Here is a 17,714-nt window from a genome sequence, read left to right on the forward strand (position 1 = left end):
GCAAGGCAGGAGACAGGATAATAAAAAATATTTTAAAACAGCATGTTTTGTTTATTTGTGTTTCAAGTGTCATCTGCACTTGCCACGTTTATACCTCTAGATCATTTATGGGGACACTGATAGTCACCTTCCCACTCATCTCATTATAATACTCAACAGAAATTACCAGAAATCTATAATAAGATATCACAAGAGTATAACATTTTTCCTATTGCATAGCTTAAATATTGAATGTTACTGGAAGGAGAATCAAAAGATATGGAAAAAAAAATCTGACTAAGAGGGTCAAAACTCCCAGTCTCCCTGCCAGTTGCATTCAATATTGACAATTTTAAGAACATGTTTATTCTTTATTCTCATTAATTATGTAATTAATATATTTAAAATCAAACTATTAGTCTTTATTTCTATCCATTTTTATGTTTAGTTAATATCTAGATTCCCTTATAAAGACTATAGGCCTCCCAGTAACTTCAGTACTCTAGAGAATACTGCCTTACACATTTGAATAGTTTGCAATCCTTTAGAACATTACAAGAATTACTACAGTTAACATACTTCTCCAGTTCTTATTGCTATTCTGCTTTCATATGAGTTCAGTTGAATGCCCAGAATTCCCCAAAGATATATTCAAAGTAAATTTCAATCTCATCAGTTCTGTGTGTTGCCAGGACAAGTTAAACTCATATTTTATTTTGCATTTTATCTAGCACCTGCCATTGGAAAACGGAGATAGCTCTTTGAGCAGGGCTGTCATTTATTATGTGGTTTGTCCGGCATCTAGCACAATGTGACCTGACCTGGTTAGGGCTCTTAGGTTTCTACCATAATACAATTGTTAATAATAACCTATTCCAGAGATATGTAAATAGCTAATGACTATGATCTGTTCTTTCCATACCTGTATGAACTTCAAACCAATGTAATACTTAGCTGAAAAAAATGTTTACTTTCTTCCCTTATTATTACAATACATATAATAACAATGAAATTCTAGTTAAGGGATTTTAGTATTTGTGGTCCTAGATGATTTTTTTAGATGATTTTTAAAAAAATAATTTCTCCTGGCTGGAGGTCACAACAGAGTAGAGTTAAGGTTGTTAGGTGCTTTAACTATGCTTTCCCATATCTTAACAAGTTTGGATTGTATTTATTTATTTTTAAGATAAACATACAGAGTTAGTTAAATAGTTGTTCTGGGAATAATGCTTGTGATTTGTTTTACCTGCCTGTTAATGGTATGTACTCTCAACCTTACTTGGTCCTGATGAGGAATTTGTGTCCATTGTAATTTATACAAACAAGCCTATTGTACATGACCTGTATAAATTACAGATAGGCATTGCACATCTGGTGGTAGAATTTAGGTCTGAGCACTGAGTTTATTTTGTTGTTTAATAGAGGTGGTGAGCCAAATTCATCCCTGAAGAATTCCACAGATGTTAGTGGAGTAGCACCAACAATGAATGTAGCCATGCATGTCTATTTCTATTTCCTGTTTACCTGATTTTTTCTTCTTGATATGTAAATATAACTCTCTTTGAGTGTTCATTTGGTTACTTTTCTTCCTTTATTCCCCACACTATTTGGAAGGGCCCAAAAAGGGTCACACAAGAATGAGGTGACATATTTATTTCTCCTAGGATTAAGCTGATATTTTTCATACATCTTTCATCTTCTACCAGCCTAATAGAGTGAAGGATTGAGCTTTGTCCTGAATTTGCATGTTCATGTGGGTGTGGCAAATACTAAAAAAAAAAAAAAAAAAAAAACCTATTTGTAAGAATACCTTGACAGTATCTTTGTAATTTGAAACACCAAATACAGATTGACTTGAAAGGAGTGGTAAACGTTTTCATTGTGGCATTTCATCAAAAGTTACTGAAATAATCAAATGTGAATGAATAAACAAAGCTATAAATGATAACTGACAGATCTACTAAGGGTAATGGCAATGAATATGATGGCAATATCCTCATATTTAGTCTATTTGTATTCCCCTTGATATTTAATTATTTATTTATTCTGGACACTACCATGTTTCTTATTCATTATTTCTTTGTCCAAGTCAGTTACTAGTAGATTATAAAGCAAAGTTTGTTTCTTCATATTGTAAGCCAATTGCAAAGGAGTAGAATAATAGAGACTCTTTCAAGGCTGAGCAGACAAAGCATGAGATTTAGGTTTCTTCTATATTGACTGGTTAATTTCTGACAAACATTTCCAAAAATGATCTAAAGAGAGAGAAATATGAAATCTTTTAGAAAACTTGACTACTTCATCCACTGCTTGTATAAACGTCTCTGGCCACTAGGTGACAATGGAGGTTAAGTAACTGCAGAAAGAAGGAATTTAAGGTAAAGTAAATAGGAAACATGGAATCAGCAAGATAAAATAATACTGGAGGAAGATATTTTATATGTACTAAAGGATATTATTGATTTTGGTACAGCTTAATAGCTTTACACCAAAGTATTTCTTTCCCAAATTACAGTAGTTATTTAGCAATGGTTAAACTGACACAGCAGGAGTGATCTGGAATAGAATGCTAGAACACAAAGCTGTATTCTAGCTTCACAGACAGCAGGTGGGATTATCAAAAGTACTTAAGTATAGAATTGATTGAAATTTCTCATTCAAAATACTTTTTCAATGGAAAATGGCTTTCCAACTAAATGGAATTTTTTGCAAAACCATTTTTGAAGAATAATTTAGCTGACTACAAAAATTGTTTCACACGAAAAAAGAATATTTCCAAACCACTTCCACCTGAGAGATTTAGATGCATAAATCCCATGGAAAAACAATGGGACTTATTCTCTCAGGGAATTCAGGAGCTTTTGAAAAATCTCACCTAGTAAATCTATTGGTTTATAGATTCATAAATTCCAAGGTCAGAAGGGAGCACTGTGATTGTCTAGGCTGAACTCTTATATAATCCAGGCCACAGAGCTTCGCAAAAATAATTCTTAGAGCAGAGCTTTTTGAAAAAATTCCAATCTTGATTTTAAAATGGCCAGTGATGGAGAATCCACCACAACTTTGGTAAAGTGTTCCAATGGTTAATTAGCCTCACTGTAAATCATTTACACCTTATTTCCAGTCTGAATTTCCCTTGCTTAAATTTCCAGCCTTTGGATCATGTTATACCTTTCTCTGTTAGATTGAAGAGCCCAAATCAAATATTTGTTCCTCAGGTAGGTACTTGCAGACTGTAATCAAATCACCCCTTAACCTTCTCTTTATTAAACTACATAGATTCAGCTCACTGGGTCTCTCACTATTGCTTGCACCCAGCTTACCAAGCAATCCATATCACTCTGTATCAGTGACCTGTCCTCTTCATTATTTACCGCTCTCCCAATTTGTGTCCTCTACAAACTATCATGATGATTGTAGGTTTTTTTACACATTGCATAGGATCAAGAACAGATCCCCGAGGAACCTACTAGAAACATACCCGCTCCATTGTGATTCCCTGTTTATAATTACATTTGAGACTTACCAGTTAGCTAGATTTTAATTAATTTAATGTGTGCCATGGTGACTTTAGATTGTTCTAATCTGCTGATAAAAATGTCATGTGGTACCAACTCAACACCTTATAAACATGTAATTCTATTACATCAGCACTACTATCTTTATCAACTAAACTGTGAATCTCAAAAAATGAAGGCAGGTAAATTTGACAGGATCTGTTTTCCATAAACTCATGATGATTGGCATTAATTATATTACCCACCTTGAATTCTTTATCAAGTGAGTCCCATATCATCCACTGAATTATCTTACCTGGGATCAACATCAGACTAACAGGCCTATAATTACCTGGGCCATCTCATTTGCTCAGCTATAACAATGATAGGCACATTATAAAAGCCTAAACAGAACAGGAAAGGGGTGTGAACAGACATAAGATGTTTAAAAATTCAAATAGTAACAGAAAATGTTTTCTAGTAGTCACCCAACTAGAATACACCTCCTTCCCATTGTGTCTGTTTGGTCCACATTTGTGATAGGTAATATTGGTAAAATATTATTCTTATGATTAATTCATCATGAAATAAACTTTTGAAGTAAATAATTGGGACCCAATTATTTCAGCATAAACATACATTTCATATAATGCTGTCTAGAATGGGTAGGAATCAGTGTACTTCTGAACGCAGGAGCCTGTGTTATGGTTTGCAGCCAGAAAAAAAGGCTGTTTATGGGGCAATCTAGTTCTAGGTACAGTACTAGGCCAGGTCTACATTAGGAGTACTTTACCAGTATAGGAATACCAGAATATTATAGTAGCAAAGCACTTGCAACGTGGATGCCCCTGACACCAGCAAAGGCAGGAGCCTTGACCAGGCTCTAAAAAGGAAGCTGGAAGCAATATTTTGTTGGTCTTATATAGTTTGCAAAATGGTTTGGGGAGATGTTTGAGTATAGAAGCCTCATACTCTCATATTATATCCATAGCAGTAGCTACAGTGGCCTGGTCTACACTACGACTTTAATTCGGATTTAGCAGCCTTAATTCGAATTAACCCTGCACCCGTCCACACAACGACGCCATTTAATTCGAAATAAAGGGCTCTTTAAATCGATTTCTGTTCTCCACCCCGACGAGCGGAGTAGCGCCAAAATCGATTTTAGCATTTCGAATTAGGGTTAGTGTGGCTGCAATTCGATGGTATTGGCCTCTGGGAGCTATCCCACAGTGCACCATTGTGACCGCTCTGGACAGCAATCTGAACTCGGATGCACTGGCCAGGTAGACAGGAAAAGCCCCAGGAATATTTTAATTTCATTTCCTGTTTGCCCAGCGTGGAGAGCACAGGTGACCACAGATAGCTCATCAGTACAGGTAACCATGCAGGCCGATAATCGAAAAAGAGCACCAGCATGGACCGTACTGGATCTGATCGCTATATGGGGAGAGGATTCAGTGCTAGCAGAACTTCGTTCTAAAAGACGAAATGCCAAAACTTTTGAAAAAATCTCCAAGGGCATGATGGAGAGAGGTCACAATAGGGACTCAGATCAGTGCCGCGTGAAAGTTAAAGGAGCTCAGACAAGCCTATCAAAAAACAAAGGAGACAAACGGTCGCTCCGGGTCAGAGCCGCGGACATGCTGCTTCTACACCGAGCTGCATGCAATTCTAAGGGGGGCCGCCACCACTACCCCACCTGTGGATTCCAGGTCGGGGATAGTCTCATCAGCTACACCTGAGGATTCTGCGGATGGGGAAGAGGAGGAGGAGGAGGAGGACGACGAGCTTGCAGAGGGCACCCAGCACTCTGTTCTCCCCAAAGCCAGGATCTTTTTCTCAGCCTGACTGAAGTACCCTCCCAACCCAGTATCCAAGACCATGACCCCATGGAAGGGACCTCAGGTGAGTTTACCTTTTAAAATATAAAACTTGTTTTAAAAGCAAGCGTTTTTTAATGATTACTTTGCCCTGAGGACTTGGGATGCATTCGCGGCCAGTTCAGCTGCTGGAAAAGTCTGTTAACGTGTCTGAGGATGGAGTGGAAATCCTCCAGGGACATCTCCATGAAGCTCTCCTGGAGGTACCCCAAAAGCCTTGCCACAAGGTTTCTGGGCAGTGCAGCCTTATTCCGTCCTCCATGGTAGGACACTTGACCACGCCATGCTTGCAGCAAGTAATCTGGTATCATTGCCTGACAAAGCCTGACAGCGTATGGTCCCGGTGTTTGCTGGCATTCAAGCAACATCCGTTCTTTATCTTGCTGTGTAATCCTCAGGAGAGTGATATCGCTCATGGTAACCTGGTTGAAATACGGGAACTTAATTAAGGGGGCAGAGGTGGCTGTTCCTACTGGGCTGTTTGCCTGTGGCTGAAAAGAAATCCTTCCCTGCAGTTAGCCAAGCGCAGGGGGGTAAATTGGCCCTGAGCTTTTCGTGTTTGGCTAGCAGGGATCTTCCCTGTTACCAGCCACACGGTGGGGGGAGGGGTACAGTGATCATCCCAGAGAATTCATGGCAGGAGGGAGAGGGCGGGGGGGTTAGTTTGGTTCCTGCAGGGATCTTCCCTGATACCAGCCACGCGGTGGGGGGAGGGGTACAGCGATCATCCCAGAGAATTCATGGCGGGAGGGAGAGGGCGGGGGGGTTAGTTTGGTTCCTGCAGGGATCTTCCCTGATACCAGCCACGTGGTGGGGGGAGGGATAAAGCGATCATCCAGGGAATTGGATGGGCGGGGGTGGTTAGTTTGTTTTCTGCTGCTGCTGAATGTTAACAGAAAAACCGTAGCACTCAACGGGCTTTGCTTGGTATGTGGGAAAGGAGGGCGCAGAAGCCGAAAGACAATGGCTTACCATGGCCACATGCAAGCCGAATTCTGTTGCCGGGACCTGTGATCTCTAGCAGCAAAGCCTCAGGCACTCAGTATTAAGAGGCAAAATGCGACCTTGCACAGAAATCACATGTGCTATGTAATGTGAATAGTGTTGGTCACCGTGAAAGAGTATAAGCATTGTTCTGCAAAATGTATCTTTTTAAAAAATTCTCTCTTTTTTCCCCTCCCTACAGCAGCTGCAAATTCTTCAAGCCTCCCTCCTCCGTCCCGAAGGCTATCACAGATAAGGCGTCGGAAAAAGAAGACGCGAGACAAGATGTTTGCAGAAATTATGGAATCCACCTGCAGTGACAGAGCTCATCTGAATGAGTGGAAGGACACGGTTTCAAAGTATAGGAAAGAAGCCAGTGAACGTGAGGACAGGAGGGACCAACGTGAGGACAGGAGGGACGCTCGAGATGAGAGGTGGCGGCAGGAAGATCAGAGGAGGCAGGATGCAACACTGGGGCTGCTGCATGAGCAAACAGACATGCTCCGGCGTCTGGTGGAGCTTCAGGAACGGCTGCAGGAAAACAGAGTGCCGCTACAGCCCCTGTATCCCCCTCCCCATGTTCCATATCCTACTCACCCAGATGTGTAAGAACGCGAGGGGGGAGGCTCCGTACACCTTCCCATTCCACCCCAGTGGACAGCCCAAGCAAAAGGCTGTCATTTTTTTAACCATTTTTTAGTGGCCTTTTCCTTCCCACCGATCCTCCTCCCAAACCCCACCCGGGTTCCCTCCTTCTTTTTATAATCTACTAATAAAGAATAAATGATTTTTAAATGATAGTGACTTTATTTGGTTTGAAAGCAAGCTGAGGGAAGGGAGAGGGTGGGTTCCTTACAGAGAATGAGTCAATAAAGGGGGTGGGTTTTCATGAAGGAGAAACAAACAGATATTTCACACTGTAGCCTGGCCAGTCATGAAACTGGTTTTCAAAGCTTCTCTGATGCACAGCGCTTCCTGGTGTGCTCTTCTAATCGCCCTGGTGTCTGGCTGCGCGTAATCAGCAGCCAGGCGATTTGCCTCAGCCTCCCACCCTGCCATAAAGGTCTCCCCCTTACTTTCACAGAGATTGTGGAGCACGCAGCAAGCAGAAATAACAATGGGGAGATTGGTTTGGCTGAGGTCTGAGCGAGTCAATAATGAACGCCAGCGACCTTTTAAATGGCCAAATGCATATTCTACCACCATTCTGCACTTGCTCAGCCTGTAGTTGAACAGCTCCTGACTCCTGTCCAGGCTGTCTGTGTATGGCTTCATGAGCCATGGCATTAAGGGATAGGCTGGGTCCCCAAGAATAACTATTGGCATTTCAACATCCCCAACGGTTATTTTCTGGTCCGGAAAGTAAGTCCCTTGCTGCAGCCCTTTAAACAGAGTAGTGTTCCTGAAGACGCAAGTGTCATGAACCCTTCCCGGCCAGCCCACGTTGATGTTGGTGAAACGTCCCTTGTGATCCACAAGTGCTTGCAGCACCATTGAAAAGTACCCCTTGCAGTTTATGTACTGGGTACCCTGGTGCTCCGGTGCCAAGATAGGGATATGGGTTCCATCTATCGCCCCACCACAGTTAGGGAATCCCATTGCAGCAAAGCCATCCACTATGGCCTTCACATTTCCCAGAGTCCCACTACCTTTCGTAGCAGCACCTGAGTGATTGCTTTGGCTACGTGCATCACAACAGCCCCCACAGTAAATTTGCCCACTCCAAATTGATTCCCGACTGACCAGTAGCTGTATGGCGTTGCAAGCTTCCACAGGGCTATCGCCACGCCCTTCTCAACTGTGAGGGCTGCTCTCATCTTGGTATTCTGGCGTTTCAGGGCAGGGGACAGCAAGTCACAAAGTTCCATGAAAGTGCCCTTACGCATGCGAAAGTTCCGCAGCCACTGGGAATCATCCCACACCTGCAACACTATGCGGTCCCACCAATCTGTGCTTGTTTCCCTTGCCCAGAATCGGCGTTCCATGGATAGAACCTGCCCCATTAACAACATGATCTCCAAAGCACCGGGGCCCACGGTTTCACAGAATTCTGTGTCCGTGTCAGTGTCCATGTCCATGTCCTCATCACGCTTGTCGCTGCGCTGCCGCCGCCGCTGCCTCCTCGCCTCATTTTTCTGGTCCTGGCTCAGCATAAACTCCACGAGAACGCGCGAGGTGTTTACAATGTTCATGACTGCTGTCTTGAGCTGAGCGGGCTCCATGCTTGTCGTGGTATGGAGTCTGCAGTGTTCACCCAGGAAAAAAGGCGCGAAATGGTTGGGAAATGGTTTCTGCCGTCCATTGCTTTCATGAAGGGAGGGAGGGAGGAGTGAGGCTGTACCCAGAACCACCTGCGACAATGTTTTTTGTCCCATCAGGCACTGGGATCTCAACCCAGAATTCCAATAGGCGCGGGAGACTGTGGGAACTATGGGATAACTCTGGGATAGCTACCCACAGTGCAACACTCCAGAAATTGACGCTAGCCCCGGTACTTGGACGCACACCGCCGAATTAATGTGCTTAGTGTGGCTGCATACATTCGACTTTATACAATCTGTTTCCCAAATTCGAATTATATAAATTCGGATTAATCCCGTAGTGTAGACATACCCAGTAATCTAAGAAGAAAAGCATTGCCACCACCAAAACATGTTCAGTATAGAAAGTAGAATGTTCTAAGGCTGAAAAATATTAACAAAAGACTAAGGCCTTGGCTACACTTGCGAGTTACAGCGCTGTAAAGCCGCCCACAGCGCTGTAACTCACTGACCGGCTACACTCGCAAGGCACGTACAGCACTGTATCTCCCTGGGTACACCGCTGCAGTTACTCCACCTCCCCGAGAAGCATAAGAGATACAGCGGAGTGGCTACGACTCTCCCCTGTGAGTGTGTACCAGGAATCAACCTGCAGCGCTGTACTGATCGCCTTGTCAAGTGACCAATCCTCTCCATTGTTGTGACTGGCTGCAGGAATGCGGAAGTACCGGTTTCAAAGCTCGTGCCACAGAGAAAAAGCAAACAGTTTGCTGTTTGCTTTGAGTGAGTGAAACGAATGAGCAGGGGGCCGGAGTTCGGAACTTGCAAAATAGAGTGCTGACACGCTCCAAAAAGCACTCTCTCTCCCCCCACACTCCTTGTCACACTCCACCCCATCCCCCTGTTTTGAAAAGCACGTTGCAGCCACATGAATGCTGGGATAGCTACCCATAATTCACCGCTCCCAACACAGCTGCAAATGTTGCAAGTGTGGCCACGCCACTGCGCTGGCAGCTGTCAGTGTGGACAGACTGCAGCGCTTTCCCTACTCAGCTGTACAAAGACAGGTTTACCTCATAGCGCTGTACAGCTGCAAGTGTAGCCAAGGCCTAAGGTAGTGTATTGCCTACTCAAGAAACAAAATAATTCTCCTCTATTCAGGTTGCAAACTGAAGTCGACATCTGGACTACTGAAAACAGAAATTTAATTCACATAGAAATGGCATTTGACCCTGAGTCACTTTTCAGGTAGGGAATGACGAGAAGGCTTGTCCTACTCTAGCAATGGAATTTTTGCCATTAGTAAGAGGGCTGCTGCTAAAACTGATTTCTAACTCTACCAGTAGAAAATGTGACTGTTAGAAGATATATATTGCACTCTCAAAGGGAGTCTGGAGGCAACATTTTGTACAAGTCTAATTTAGAAAATAAAAATTCTCAGAGACAATTAGAAAAAAAGAGAACTAACGTATTTAAGAAAACATGCATATAAAATACATAGGATATGAAATTAGAAGTTAACAGGTTTATAAAATACCTGAGGTTGAATATCTATCCCTAGTACTAATTTGATCAAGAATTATAACCAAATTACCATTTTTGCTTAGTTTTGATTGATTTTATTTTCAATATAGGATTTCCTTGTGGAATGAAGACTTTATTGGCTTTTATATTCAGTAGTTGTTGTTTTACATTGATTTCACTCACTTTAGCTTGGCATTTAGACTGAGTTCCTAATAATGTGTCTGGCATGTGATATGAGACAAGATCAGAAATGTAAGGCAGATTGGATTTGTGTAAGGTTTTGGGTATGGGGCAAGTGGGGTTAAACTTAATACAGTGGAAAAAGTAGAATTTTGTCCTTCAGATAGCTTTTTATGTTCTAGACTGTTAACCTTTTTATTATAAGCCTCTTTCATATGTGCAGGTGAATTTTTCAATATTTGTGATCAGTGCATTTAAAAAAAATACACAATCTGATGTTGCTCCATCAGAGAGTAATTAACTTTTTCCTTTCTCATCCATAGTGCTTTTTAGTTTTCCTTTTCTGTACATTTAGCACCCCCATTGGTCTTGTTGCTGAAGTTTGTCTCTCACACTTTAATAATTTTATTTTGTTGCATTTACCTAATCAAAATAAAGACGACGTTATAACCTCTCCGTGTACAAAACACTGATGGGGTGTGAAAATTAGTTTCAGACTAAGGCTATGTCTACACTGGCAATTGAATGACAAAACTTTTGTCTTTCAGAAGTGTTAAACCTCCCCTCCCCCGAAATACAAAAGTTTTGCGACGACAAGCACCAGTGTGACCAATGCATTGTTGGGAGAAGCACTCTCCTGCCGACCACACAAACCCCACTTGTTGGGGGTGGATGTTTCTTGTCAGCAGGCGAGCCCACAAACAGCGGCTACACTGCACGACTTTTACTGGCACGACTGTAGTGACACAGCTATGCCGCTAAAAGCTGTGTAGTACAGACAAGCCCTAAGAGATACATTCTGAGTCTCTTATGCAAGTACTCCACTGATGTCAGTGGGACCACTTATGAAAAAGGGGAGTAAGATGTGGTCACTAGTCTGTAGATTTTTTTTTTTTTTTTTTTTAAAGAGCAGCATGTGTGTATGTGGAAAATACCCTCCCCTTATATATAAAGAGAATGAGAGTATGAACATGCTTAGAAGGTCCTGCTAAAATCATCTTGATTGCAGGCATTTAATTAGCAGAAAACAGTTCCAAGAACAGGAATATTAAAAAAAAAAAAAATCTAGATTAATGCTTAGGCCCATGTCTGTAGAGCTGACTACATGGAGGTCAGTAAGTTATGGGCTGTATGCTTCAAAGCGTGACTATGAATTACATAGTTTCCATTTTGTCCATATTATATAATAGAAGCAAAACCTGGCAAGCATTATGTTTTAGGGCATTTAGGGCAAAAATTTAATCTTATTACTCTCACCTGCTCCATGTAATGCTCTTGTCAAGTCTTATCTTTAAGCTCTGTAAATTAATGTGTTATAAAATTCTAGCATTTTCCTCAGAGAATTGTCTAAAGCTTGTTGCATTTTAATACACTAATAATTTTACTAAATGCTTGTGAATTTTAAACGTGCTAATAGTCAAACAAAATATTCAGCCATGAATTTAAGTATCTATAGAATAAACTGCAAAAATTAGCATCACACAAGCAAATTATTTCTTGGGTTTTTTTCCCCCAAGCACAAACAGCTATAAAAACAATTTATTATGAATCTGGCTAATACAATTTAAATTTCAGAATGTTCAGGTATCAGGATAGTTCAGGTATCATAGATACAATGAAAATGGATGCATAGCATTTTTGCTTACCACTACATTTAAATACTTTGCTTGTTAAGGTTCATTTATGGAAGGCAATATTTCTCAAATTCTGCAGCTACAGTCTCTTCCAAGGTAGACAGACTCTGCTCAGGGGAAATGAAAAGATATTTTTTCTTGATTGCTTGATCATTTTATGTGGGTCTAGGCCAAAGTAGACCTGTTCAGTAAGGTACTGAATATAGTCTGAGCCTGAAGTACAAGTGATCTCGGAAGAAGGAAAAAATGAGGGACTACCAGTCCACATTTCCAAACACAGATTAATTCTTTTAGGAGAAAGGGGCAAGTGATGATTCCCTTAACACACCTTCTTAAAAGGTATGTACCAGTGTTACCTGAGGTGCTCTCAACCCAAAGCTCGGGGTAACTACTCTTTGTGAGGCGGTGTCAGGAACAAATCAAAGGGGGACACAGCACATCTATCTGATTAAAGATTGGCACAAACCCAATCCAAACATATTATTTCATTAGATCTCAAGCACACACAAATATGCAAAAGGGTTAGAATGCCTCCAAACAATAGTTACCCACGGTCTGGAGAGGTATAGGGTGACCAGATAGAAAGTGTGAAAATCAGGACGGGGATGGGGGGTAATAGGTGCCTATATAAGAAAATTTCCCAGATATCGGGACTGTCCCTATAAAATTGGGGCATCTGGTCACCTATGAGTAGTCAAACAACAAGGTTCAAGTGGCCAGCTGTCCGCGTGTCTCTGGGGATTTCAAGAGATGTCCAGAAGGTCAAATCCAAATTACTCAGACCTCTTTCCCTTTTTATGCAAAATGTCACATAGCTTATCAATCACCAAGAACGCTGAAGCAGTTTGTTAAGCAGGAAGTTTCAAGCCTCTAGTTTTACACATGTGTGTTTTTGCAGAGTCTGTAGTCTCCTGCCCCCTATCCCACAGAAGTCAAATATAGATAGACTTCCTGTCTTTCCAAAACTGCATACTTCAGCAGTTTGAAAGAAGCAAGACAGGATGGTGCAGGATCATGTTCAATTCTTGTGGTCACTCCCCCTCCTTTCCTGGCCGGCCTAGTTATGCTAAGGCTGCTACAAAGGCCTTGCAGGTGCTTTTGGCAATAGGCATAACAATCAACATTCCAGTACTGGCAGTGGCCTAGGCATTCTGCTGCACTGCCAATGTCTCCCCTAATACCGGGGGAGGTCTAAATATTTTAACTGAGCCTTATAGAAAAATACTGTAACAGTATTTAAGAATTCCTGGTACAGGGAAAAGTTCCTGATTTAATTTATTTTTGCTCTGGTTGATCTTCTAATAGCCAAACATTTGATTTTGTAAAAAGAATGATACTATTTGGCACTTATGTAGCACTTTCATTGCCTGTTATTCCTATGTATTCCCTAGGTAACTCTTATTGTACCTGTTTTATACATAGGTAAAATGTGGCATAAAGGTTAAGTAGGGTTACCATATGTCCGGTTTTTCCCAGACATGTCCAGCTTTTCGGCAATCAAACCCCAGTCCGGGGGGAATTGCCAAAAAGCCGAACATGTCCGGGAAAATGCCGGCCGGGCACTTCCCCTCCCGCGGCGGCTCTGCTCCTCCCCTGACTCTTCGGCTCTGTTTAAGAGCCGAGCTGCCCGAGCGCTATGGGCTTCAGGCAGCCCCCTTACCTCCGGACCCCAGCCGCCGGCCGGGCACTTCCCCTCCCGGGCTCCGGCGGCGCAGGGTCCGGAGGCACGGGGGCTGCCCGAAGCCCAAGCGCTACCGGCTTCACGGTTTGCCGGGCAGCCTCCAGACCCTGCGCCCCCGGCTGGGCGCTTCCCCTCCCGGGCTCCAGCTGCGCTGGGGAAGCGCCGGCTGGGGGCGCAGGGTCTGGGGGCTGCCCGGCAAACCCTGAAGCCGGTAGCGCTTGGGCAGCCCTTTTCGCGTGGCTGGGAGTGGGAGGGAGGAGGAGGCGGAGTTAGGGCGGGGTTGGGGCTGGGAAGGGGCGGAGTTGGGGCGGGGCTGGGGGGTGGGAAATGTGCAGGGCCAGGGCCCTGTGGAGGGTCCTCTTTTTTAATTTGTTAAATATGGTAACCCTAGGTTAAGTATCTTACGAAGGTCACACTAATTCAGTGGCAGAAATGGAAAAATAACCCAGATCTCCTGACTCCTTAGTTCTTTACTCAAATCACTAGAGCACATTTTTTCTTTATATTTTATTGGGAAAGCAAAGTAGCACATGAGCATGGTTATTTCTAGTTAGAACTCTTTTGTAGTATTAAAAGTCACCCCATCTCACAATTAAAAGCAAAGAATTAGATAAAGAATGAAACCACAAGGCCTTGCTCATCAGAGCACAGACTATAAGAGCCTGCAAAAAGAAGAACAGGAGGACTTGTGGCACCTTAGAGACTAACAAATTTATTAGAGCATAAGCTTTCGTGGACTACAGCCCACTTCTTCGGATGCATATAGAATGGAACATATATTGAGGAGATATATATACACACATACAGAGAGCATAAACAGGTGGGAGTTGTCTTACCACCTCTGAGAGGCCAATTAATTAAGAGAAAAAAAACTTTTGAAGTGATAATCAAGCTAGCCGAGTACAGACAGACAGTTAGATAACAAGTGTGAGAATACTTACAAGGGGAGATAGATTCAATGTTTGTAATGGCTCAACCATTCCCAGTCCTTATTCAAACCGGAGTTGATTGTGTCTAGTTTGCATATCAATTCTAGCTCAGCAGTTTCTCGTTGGAGTCTGTTTTTGAAGTTTTTCTGTTGTAATATAGCCACCCGCAGGTCTTTCACTGAATGACCAGACAGGTTAAAGTGTTCTCCCACTGGTTTTTGAGTATTTTGATTCCTGATGTCAGATTTGTGTCCATTAATTCTTTTGCGTAGAGACTGTCCGGTTTGGCCAATGTACATGGCAGAGGGGCATTGCTGGCACATGATGGCATATATCACATTGGTAGATGTGCAGGTGAACGAGCCCCTGATGGTATGGCTGATGTGATTAGGTCCTATGATGATGTCACTGGAATAGATATGTGGACAGAGTTGACATCGGGGTTTGTTACAAGGATAGGTTCCTGGGTTAGTGGTTTTGTTCAGTGATGTGTGGTTGCTGGTGAGTATTTGCTTTAGGTTGGGGGGTTGTCTGTAAGCAAGGACAGGTCTGTCTCCCAAGATCTGTGAGAGTAAAGGATCATCTTTCAGGATAGGTTGTAGATCTCTGATGATGCGCTGGAGAGGTTTTAGTTGGGGGCTGAAGGTGACAGCTAGTGGTGTTCTGTTATTTTCTTTGTTGGGCCTGTCTTGTAGGAGGTGACTTCTGGGTACTCGTCTGGCTCTGTCAATCTGTTTTTTCACTTCAGCAGGTGGGTATTGTAGTTTTAAGAATGCTTGATAGAGATCTTGTAGGTGCTTGTCTCTATCCGAGGGATTGGAGCAAATGCGGTTATATCTTAGAGCTTGGCTGTAGACAATGGATCGTGTGGTGTGTCCTGGATGGAAGCTGGAGGCATGTAGGTAAGTGTAGCGGTCAGTAGGTTTCCGGTATAGGGTGGTATTTATGTGACCATCGCTTATTAGCACAGTAGTGTCCAGGAAATGGACCGCTTGTGTGGATTGATCTAGGCTGAGGTTGATGGTGGGATGGAAATTATTGAAATCATGGTGAAATTCCTCAAGGGCTTCTTTTCCATGGGTCCAGATGATGAAGATGTCATCAATGTAGCGCAAGTAGAGTAGGGGCGTTAGGGGACGAGAGCTAAGGAAGCGTTGTTCTAAGTCAGCCATAAAAATGTTGGCATATTGTGGGGCCATGCGGGTACCCATAGCAGTGCCGCTGACTTGAAGGTATATATTGTCCCCAAATGTGAAATAGTTGTGGGTGAGGACAAAATCACAAAGTTCAGCCACCAGGTTAGCTGTGACATTATCAGGGATACTGTTCCTGATAGCTTGTAGTCCATCTTTGTGTGGAATATTGGTGTAGAGGGCTTCTACGTCCATAGTGGCCAGGATGGTGTTTTCTGGAAGATCACCGATGGATTGTAGTTTCCTCAGGAAGTCAGTGGTGTCTCGAAGATAGCTGGGAGTGCTGGTAGCGTAGGGTCTGAGGAGAGAGTCTACATAACCAGACAAGCCTGATGTTAGGGTGCCAATGCCTGAGATGATGGGGCATCCAGGATATCCAGGTTTATGGATCTTGGGTAGCAAATAGAATACCCCTGGTCGGGGTTCTAGGCATGTGTCTGTACAGATTTGTTCCTGTGCTTTGTCAGGGAGTTTTTTTAGCAGATGGTGTAGTTTCTTTAGGTAATCCTCAGTGGGATCAGAGGATAATGGCCTGTAGAATGTGGTGTTAGAGAGCTGTCTAGCAGCCTCCTGGTCATATTCCAATTTATTCATGATGACGAAGAGCCTGGTTGATGTTGAGCTAGTATTTAGTTTATGTTAGCAATCACTGCATGCTGAGAAATAAGGTCAGGACAGGCATTCTTTTCTGTTCCTAGCTCTATAGATTAATAATCTGTGGAGAGATATCCTTTGTTTTCTCCCACTAGTAAATCTACAAGTGCTTTTAGAAACATTTTCCCCATAATTATTTTGAGATAAGCTATGATAGAAGAGGGAGGAGGGTTCTTGTTTTATTGCCTATCATCTGGTTGCCAATTTGAAAGCTGATAACCATTAGCCACTCAGGGGCCACCACAGATGTTCTGAGGTGAAATCAGATGCACAGTTCAAGCATTAGGCTTTACAAATGCCACGTTCTGGTAAGCCTAATAAACTTTCTTAAACAGGTAAAACCTAACATAAAGTCCAGAGAAACCTAATAAAGAAAGATAAGGACAATGGATAGTAATGTGCAAGTGTTTTTAAGACTGAATTGTAAGTATGTGAAAAAAACAAAAACAATTTAAGACTAAACCTGTTTGCATTGAAATAAATGCAGTAGCAAGTCCTCTGCTGGAATATTAAGATAAATTAACTAGATTGAGATCTCAGGTTTCCTTTAATGGTCTGTCAAGCTTAAAATGAAGTTCTACTCTAGAAAAATGACTACAAAGTAGTACTATTTTACTCAACACATGTATATCTTGTTTGTACTCAGGGTAATATCTATGAGAATAACAAATGTTTTCCTTCTGTTAGAAATACAGAGGTAGTATTGCTACAGGAGAGAGAGCATTACATATAATTAAATGAACTAAGTTCTAATTGTAGGCCCAATTCTGCTATTGGCTGCAACTTTGCAACCCAGAGAAGACAATGGAGGTTTCACAGGTATGTCTGAGGTCAGATTTTAAAAAGATTATGCTTTATTATTGTTGAACCAGAAAGAATACAACTGTGGAGGTGTGTTTTTTTTTTTGGGGGGGGGGGGGTCAGCTAAGTATGGTTTTATCTGAATTCAGAGTGACTATAAACAGAAATTCCTCAAGGTAATTTCCACAAAGGTAGTTTTCAGAGAGGTGCTGCACTTCAATTTATGTTCTCACTTTTTAAAATTATTTTTCTTAAATTACTTCATCGTGTGTCTTAAGCCTCCACCAAACCCTCATGTATGTTTTGTGGATTTAACATCAGCTGCAGGGAATAAATCCACCAGGTCCTTAAAATCCTCTTACCTACCAGTCAATCCAAATGGGAGCTGTGGTGATAGCAGCTGTCAATCACAATCTTTTGGGATCTCTTTGAACGGAATGCTTGGAGAGTCAGTTCAAAAATTTGCTATGAAATAGTTTTCCATTAGAAAATGATGTTTCAGTGGAATAGAAAC

This window comes from Trachemys scripta, chromosome 2 (assembly GCF_013100865.1).
Source record: "Trachemys scripta elegans isolate TJP31775 chromosome 2, CAS_Tse_1.0, whole genome shotgun sequence".
NCBI lineage: Eukaryota > Metazoa > Chordata > Testudines > Emydidae > Trachemys > Trachemys scripta.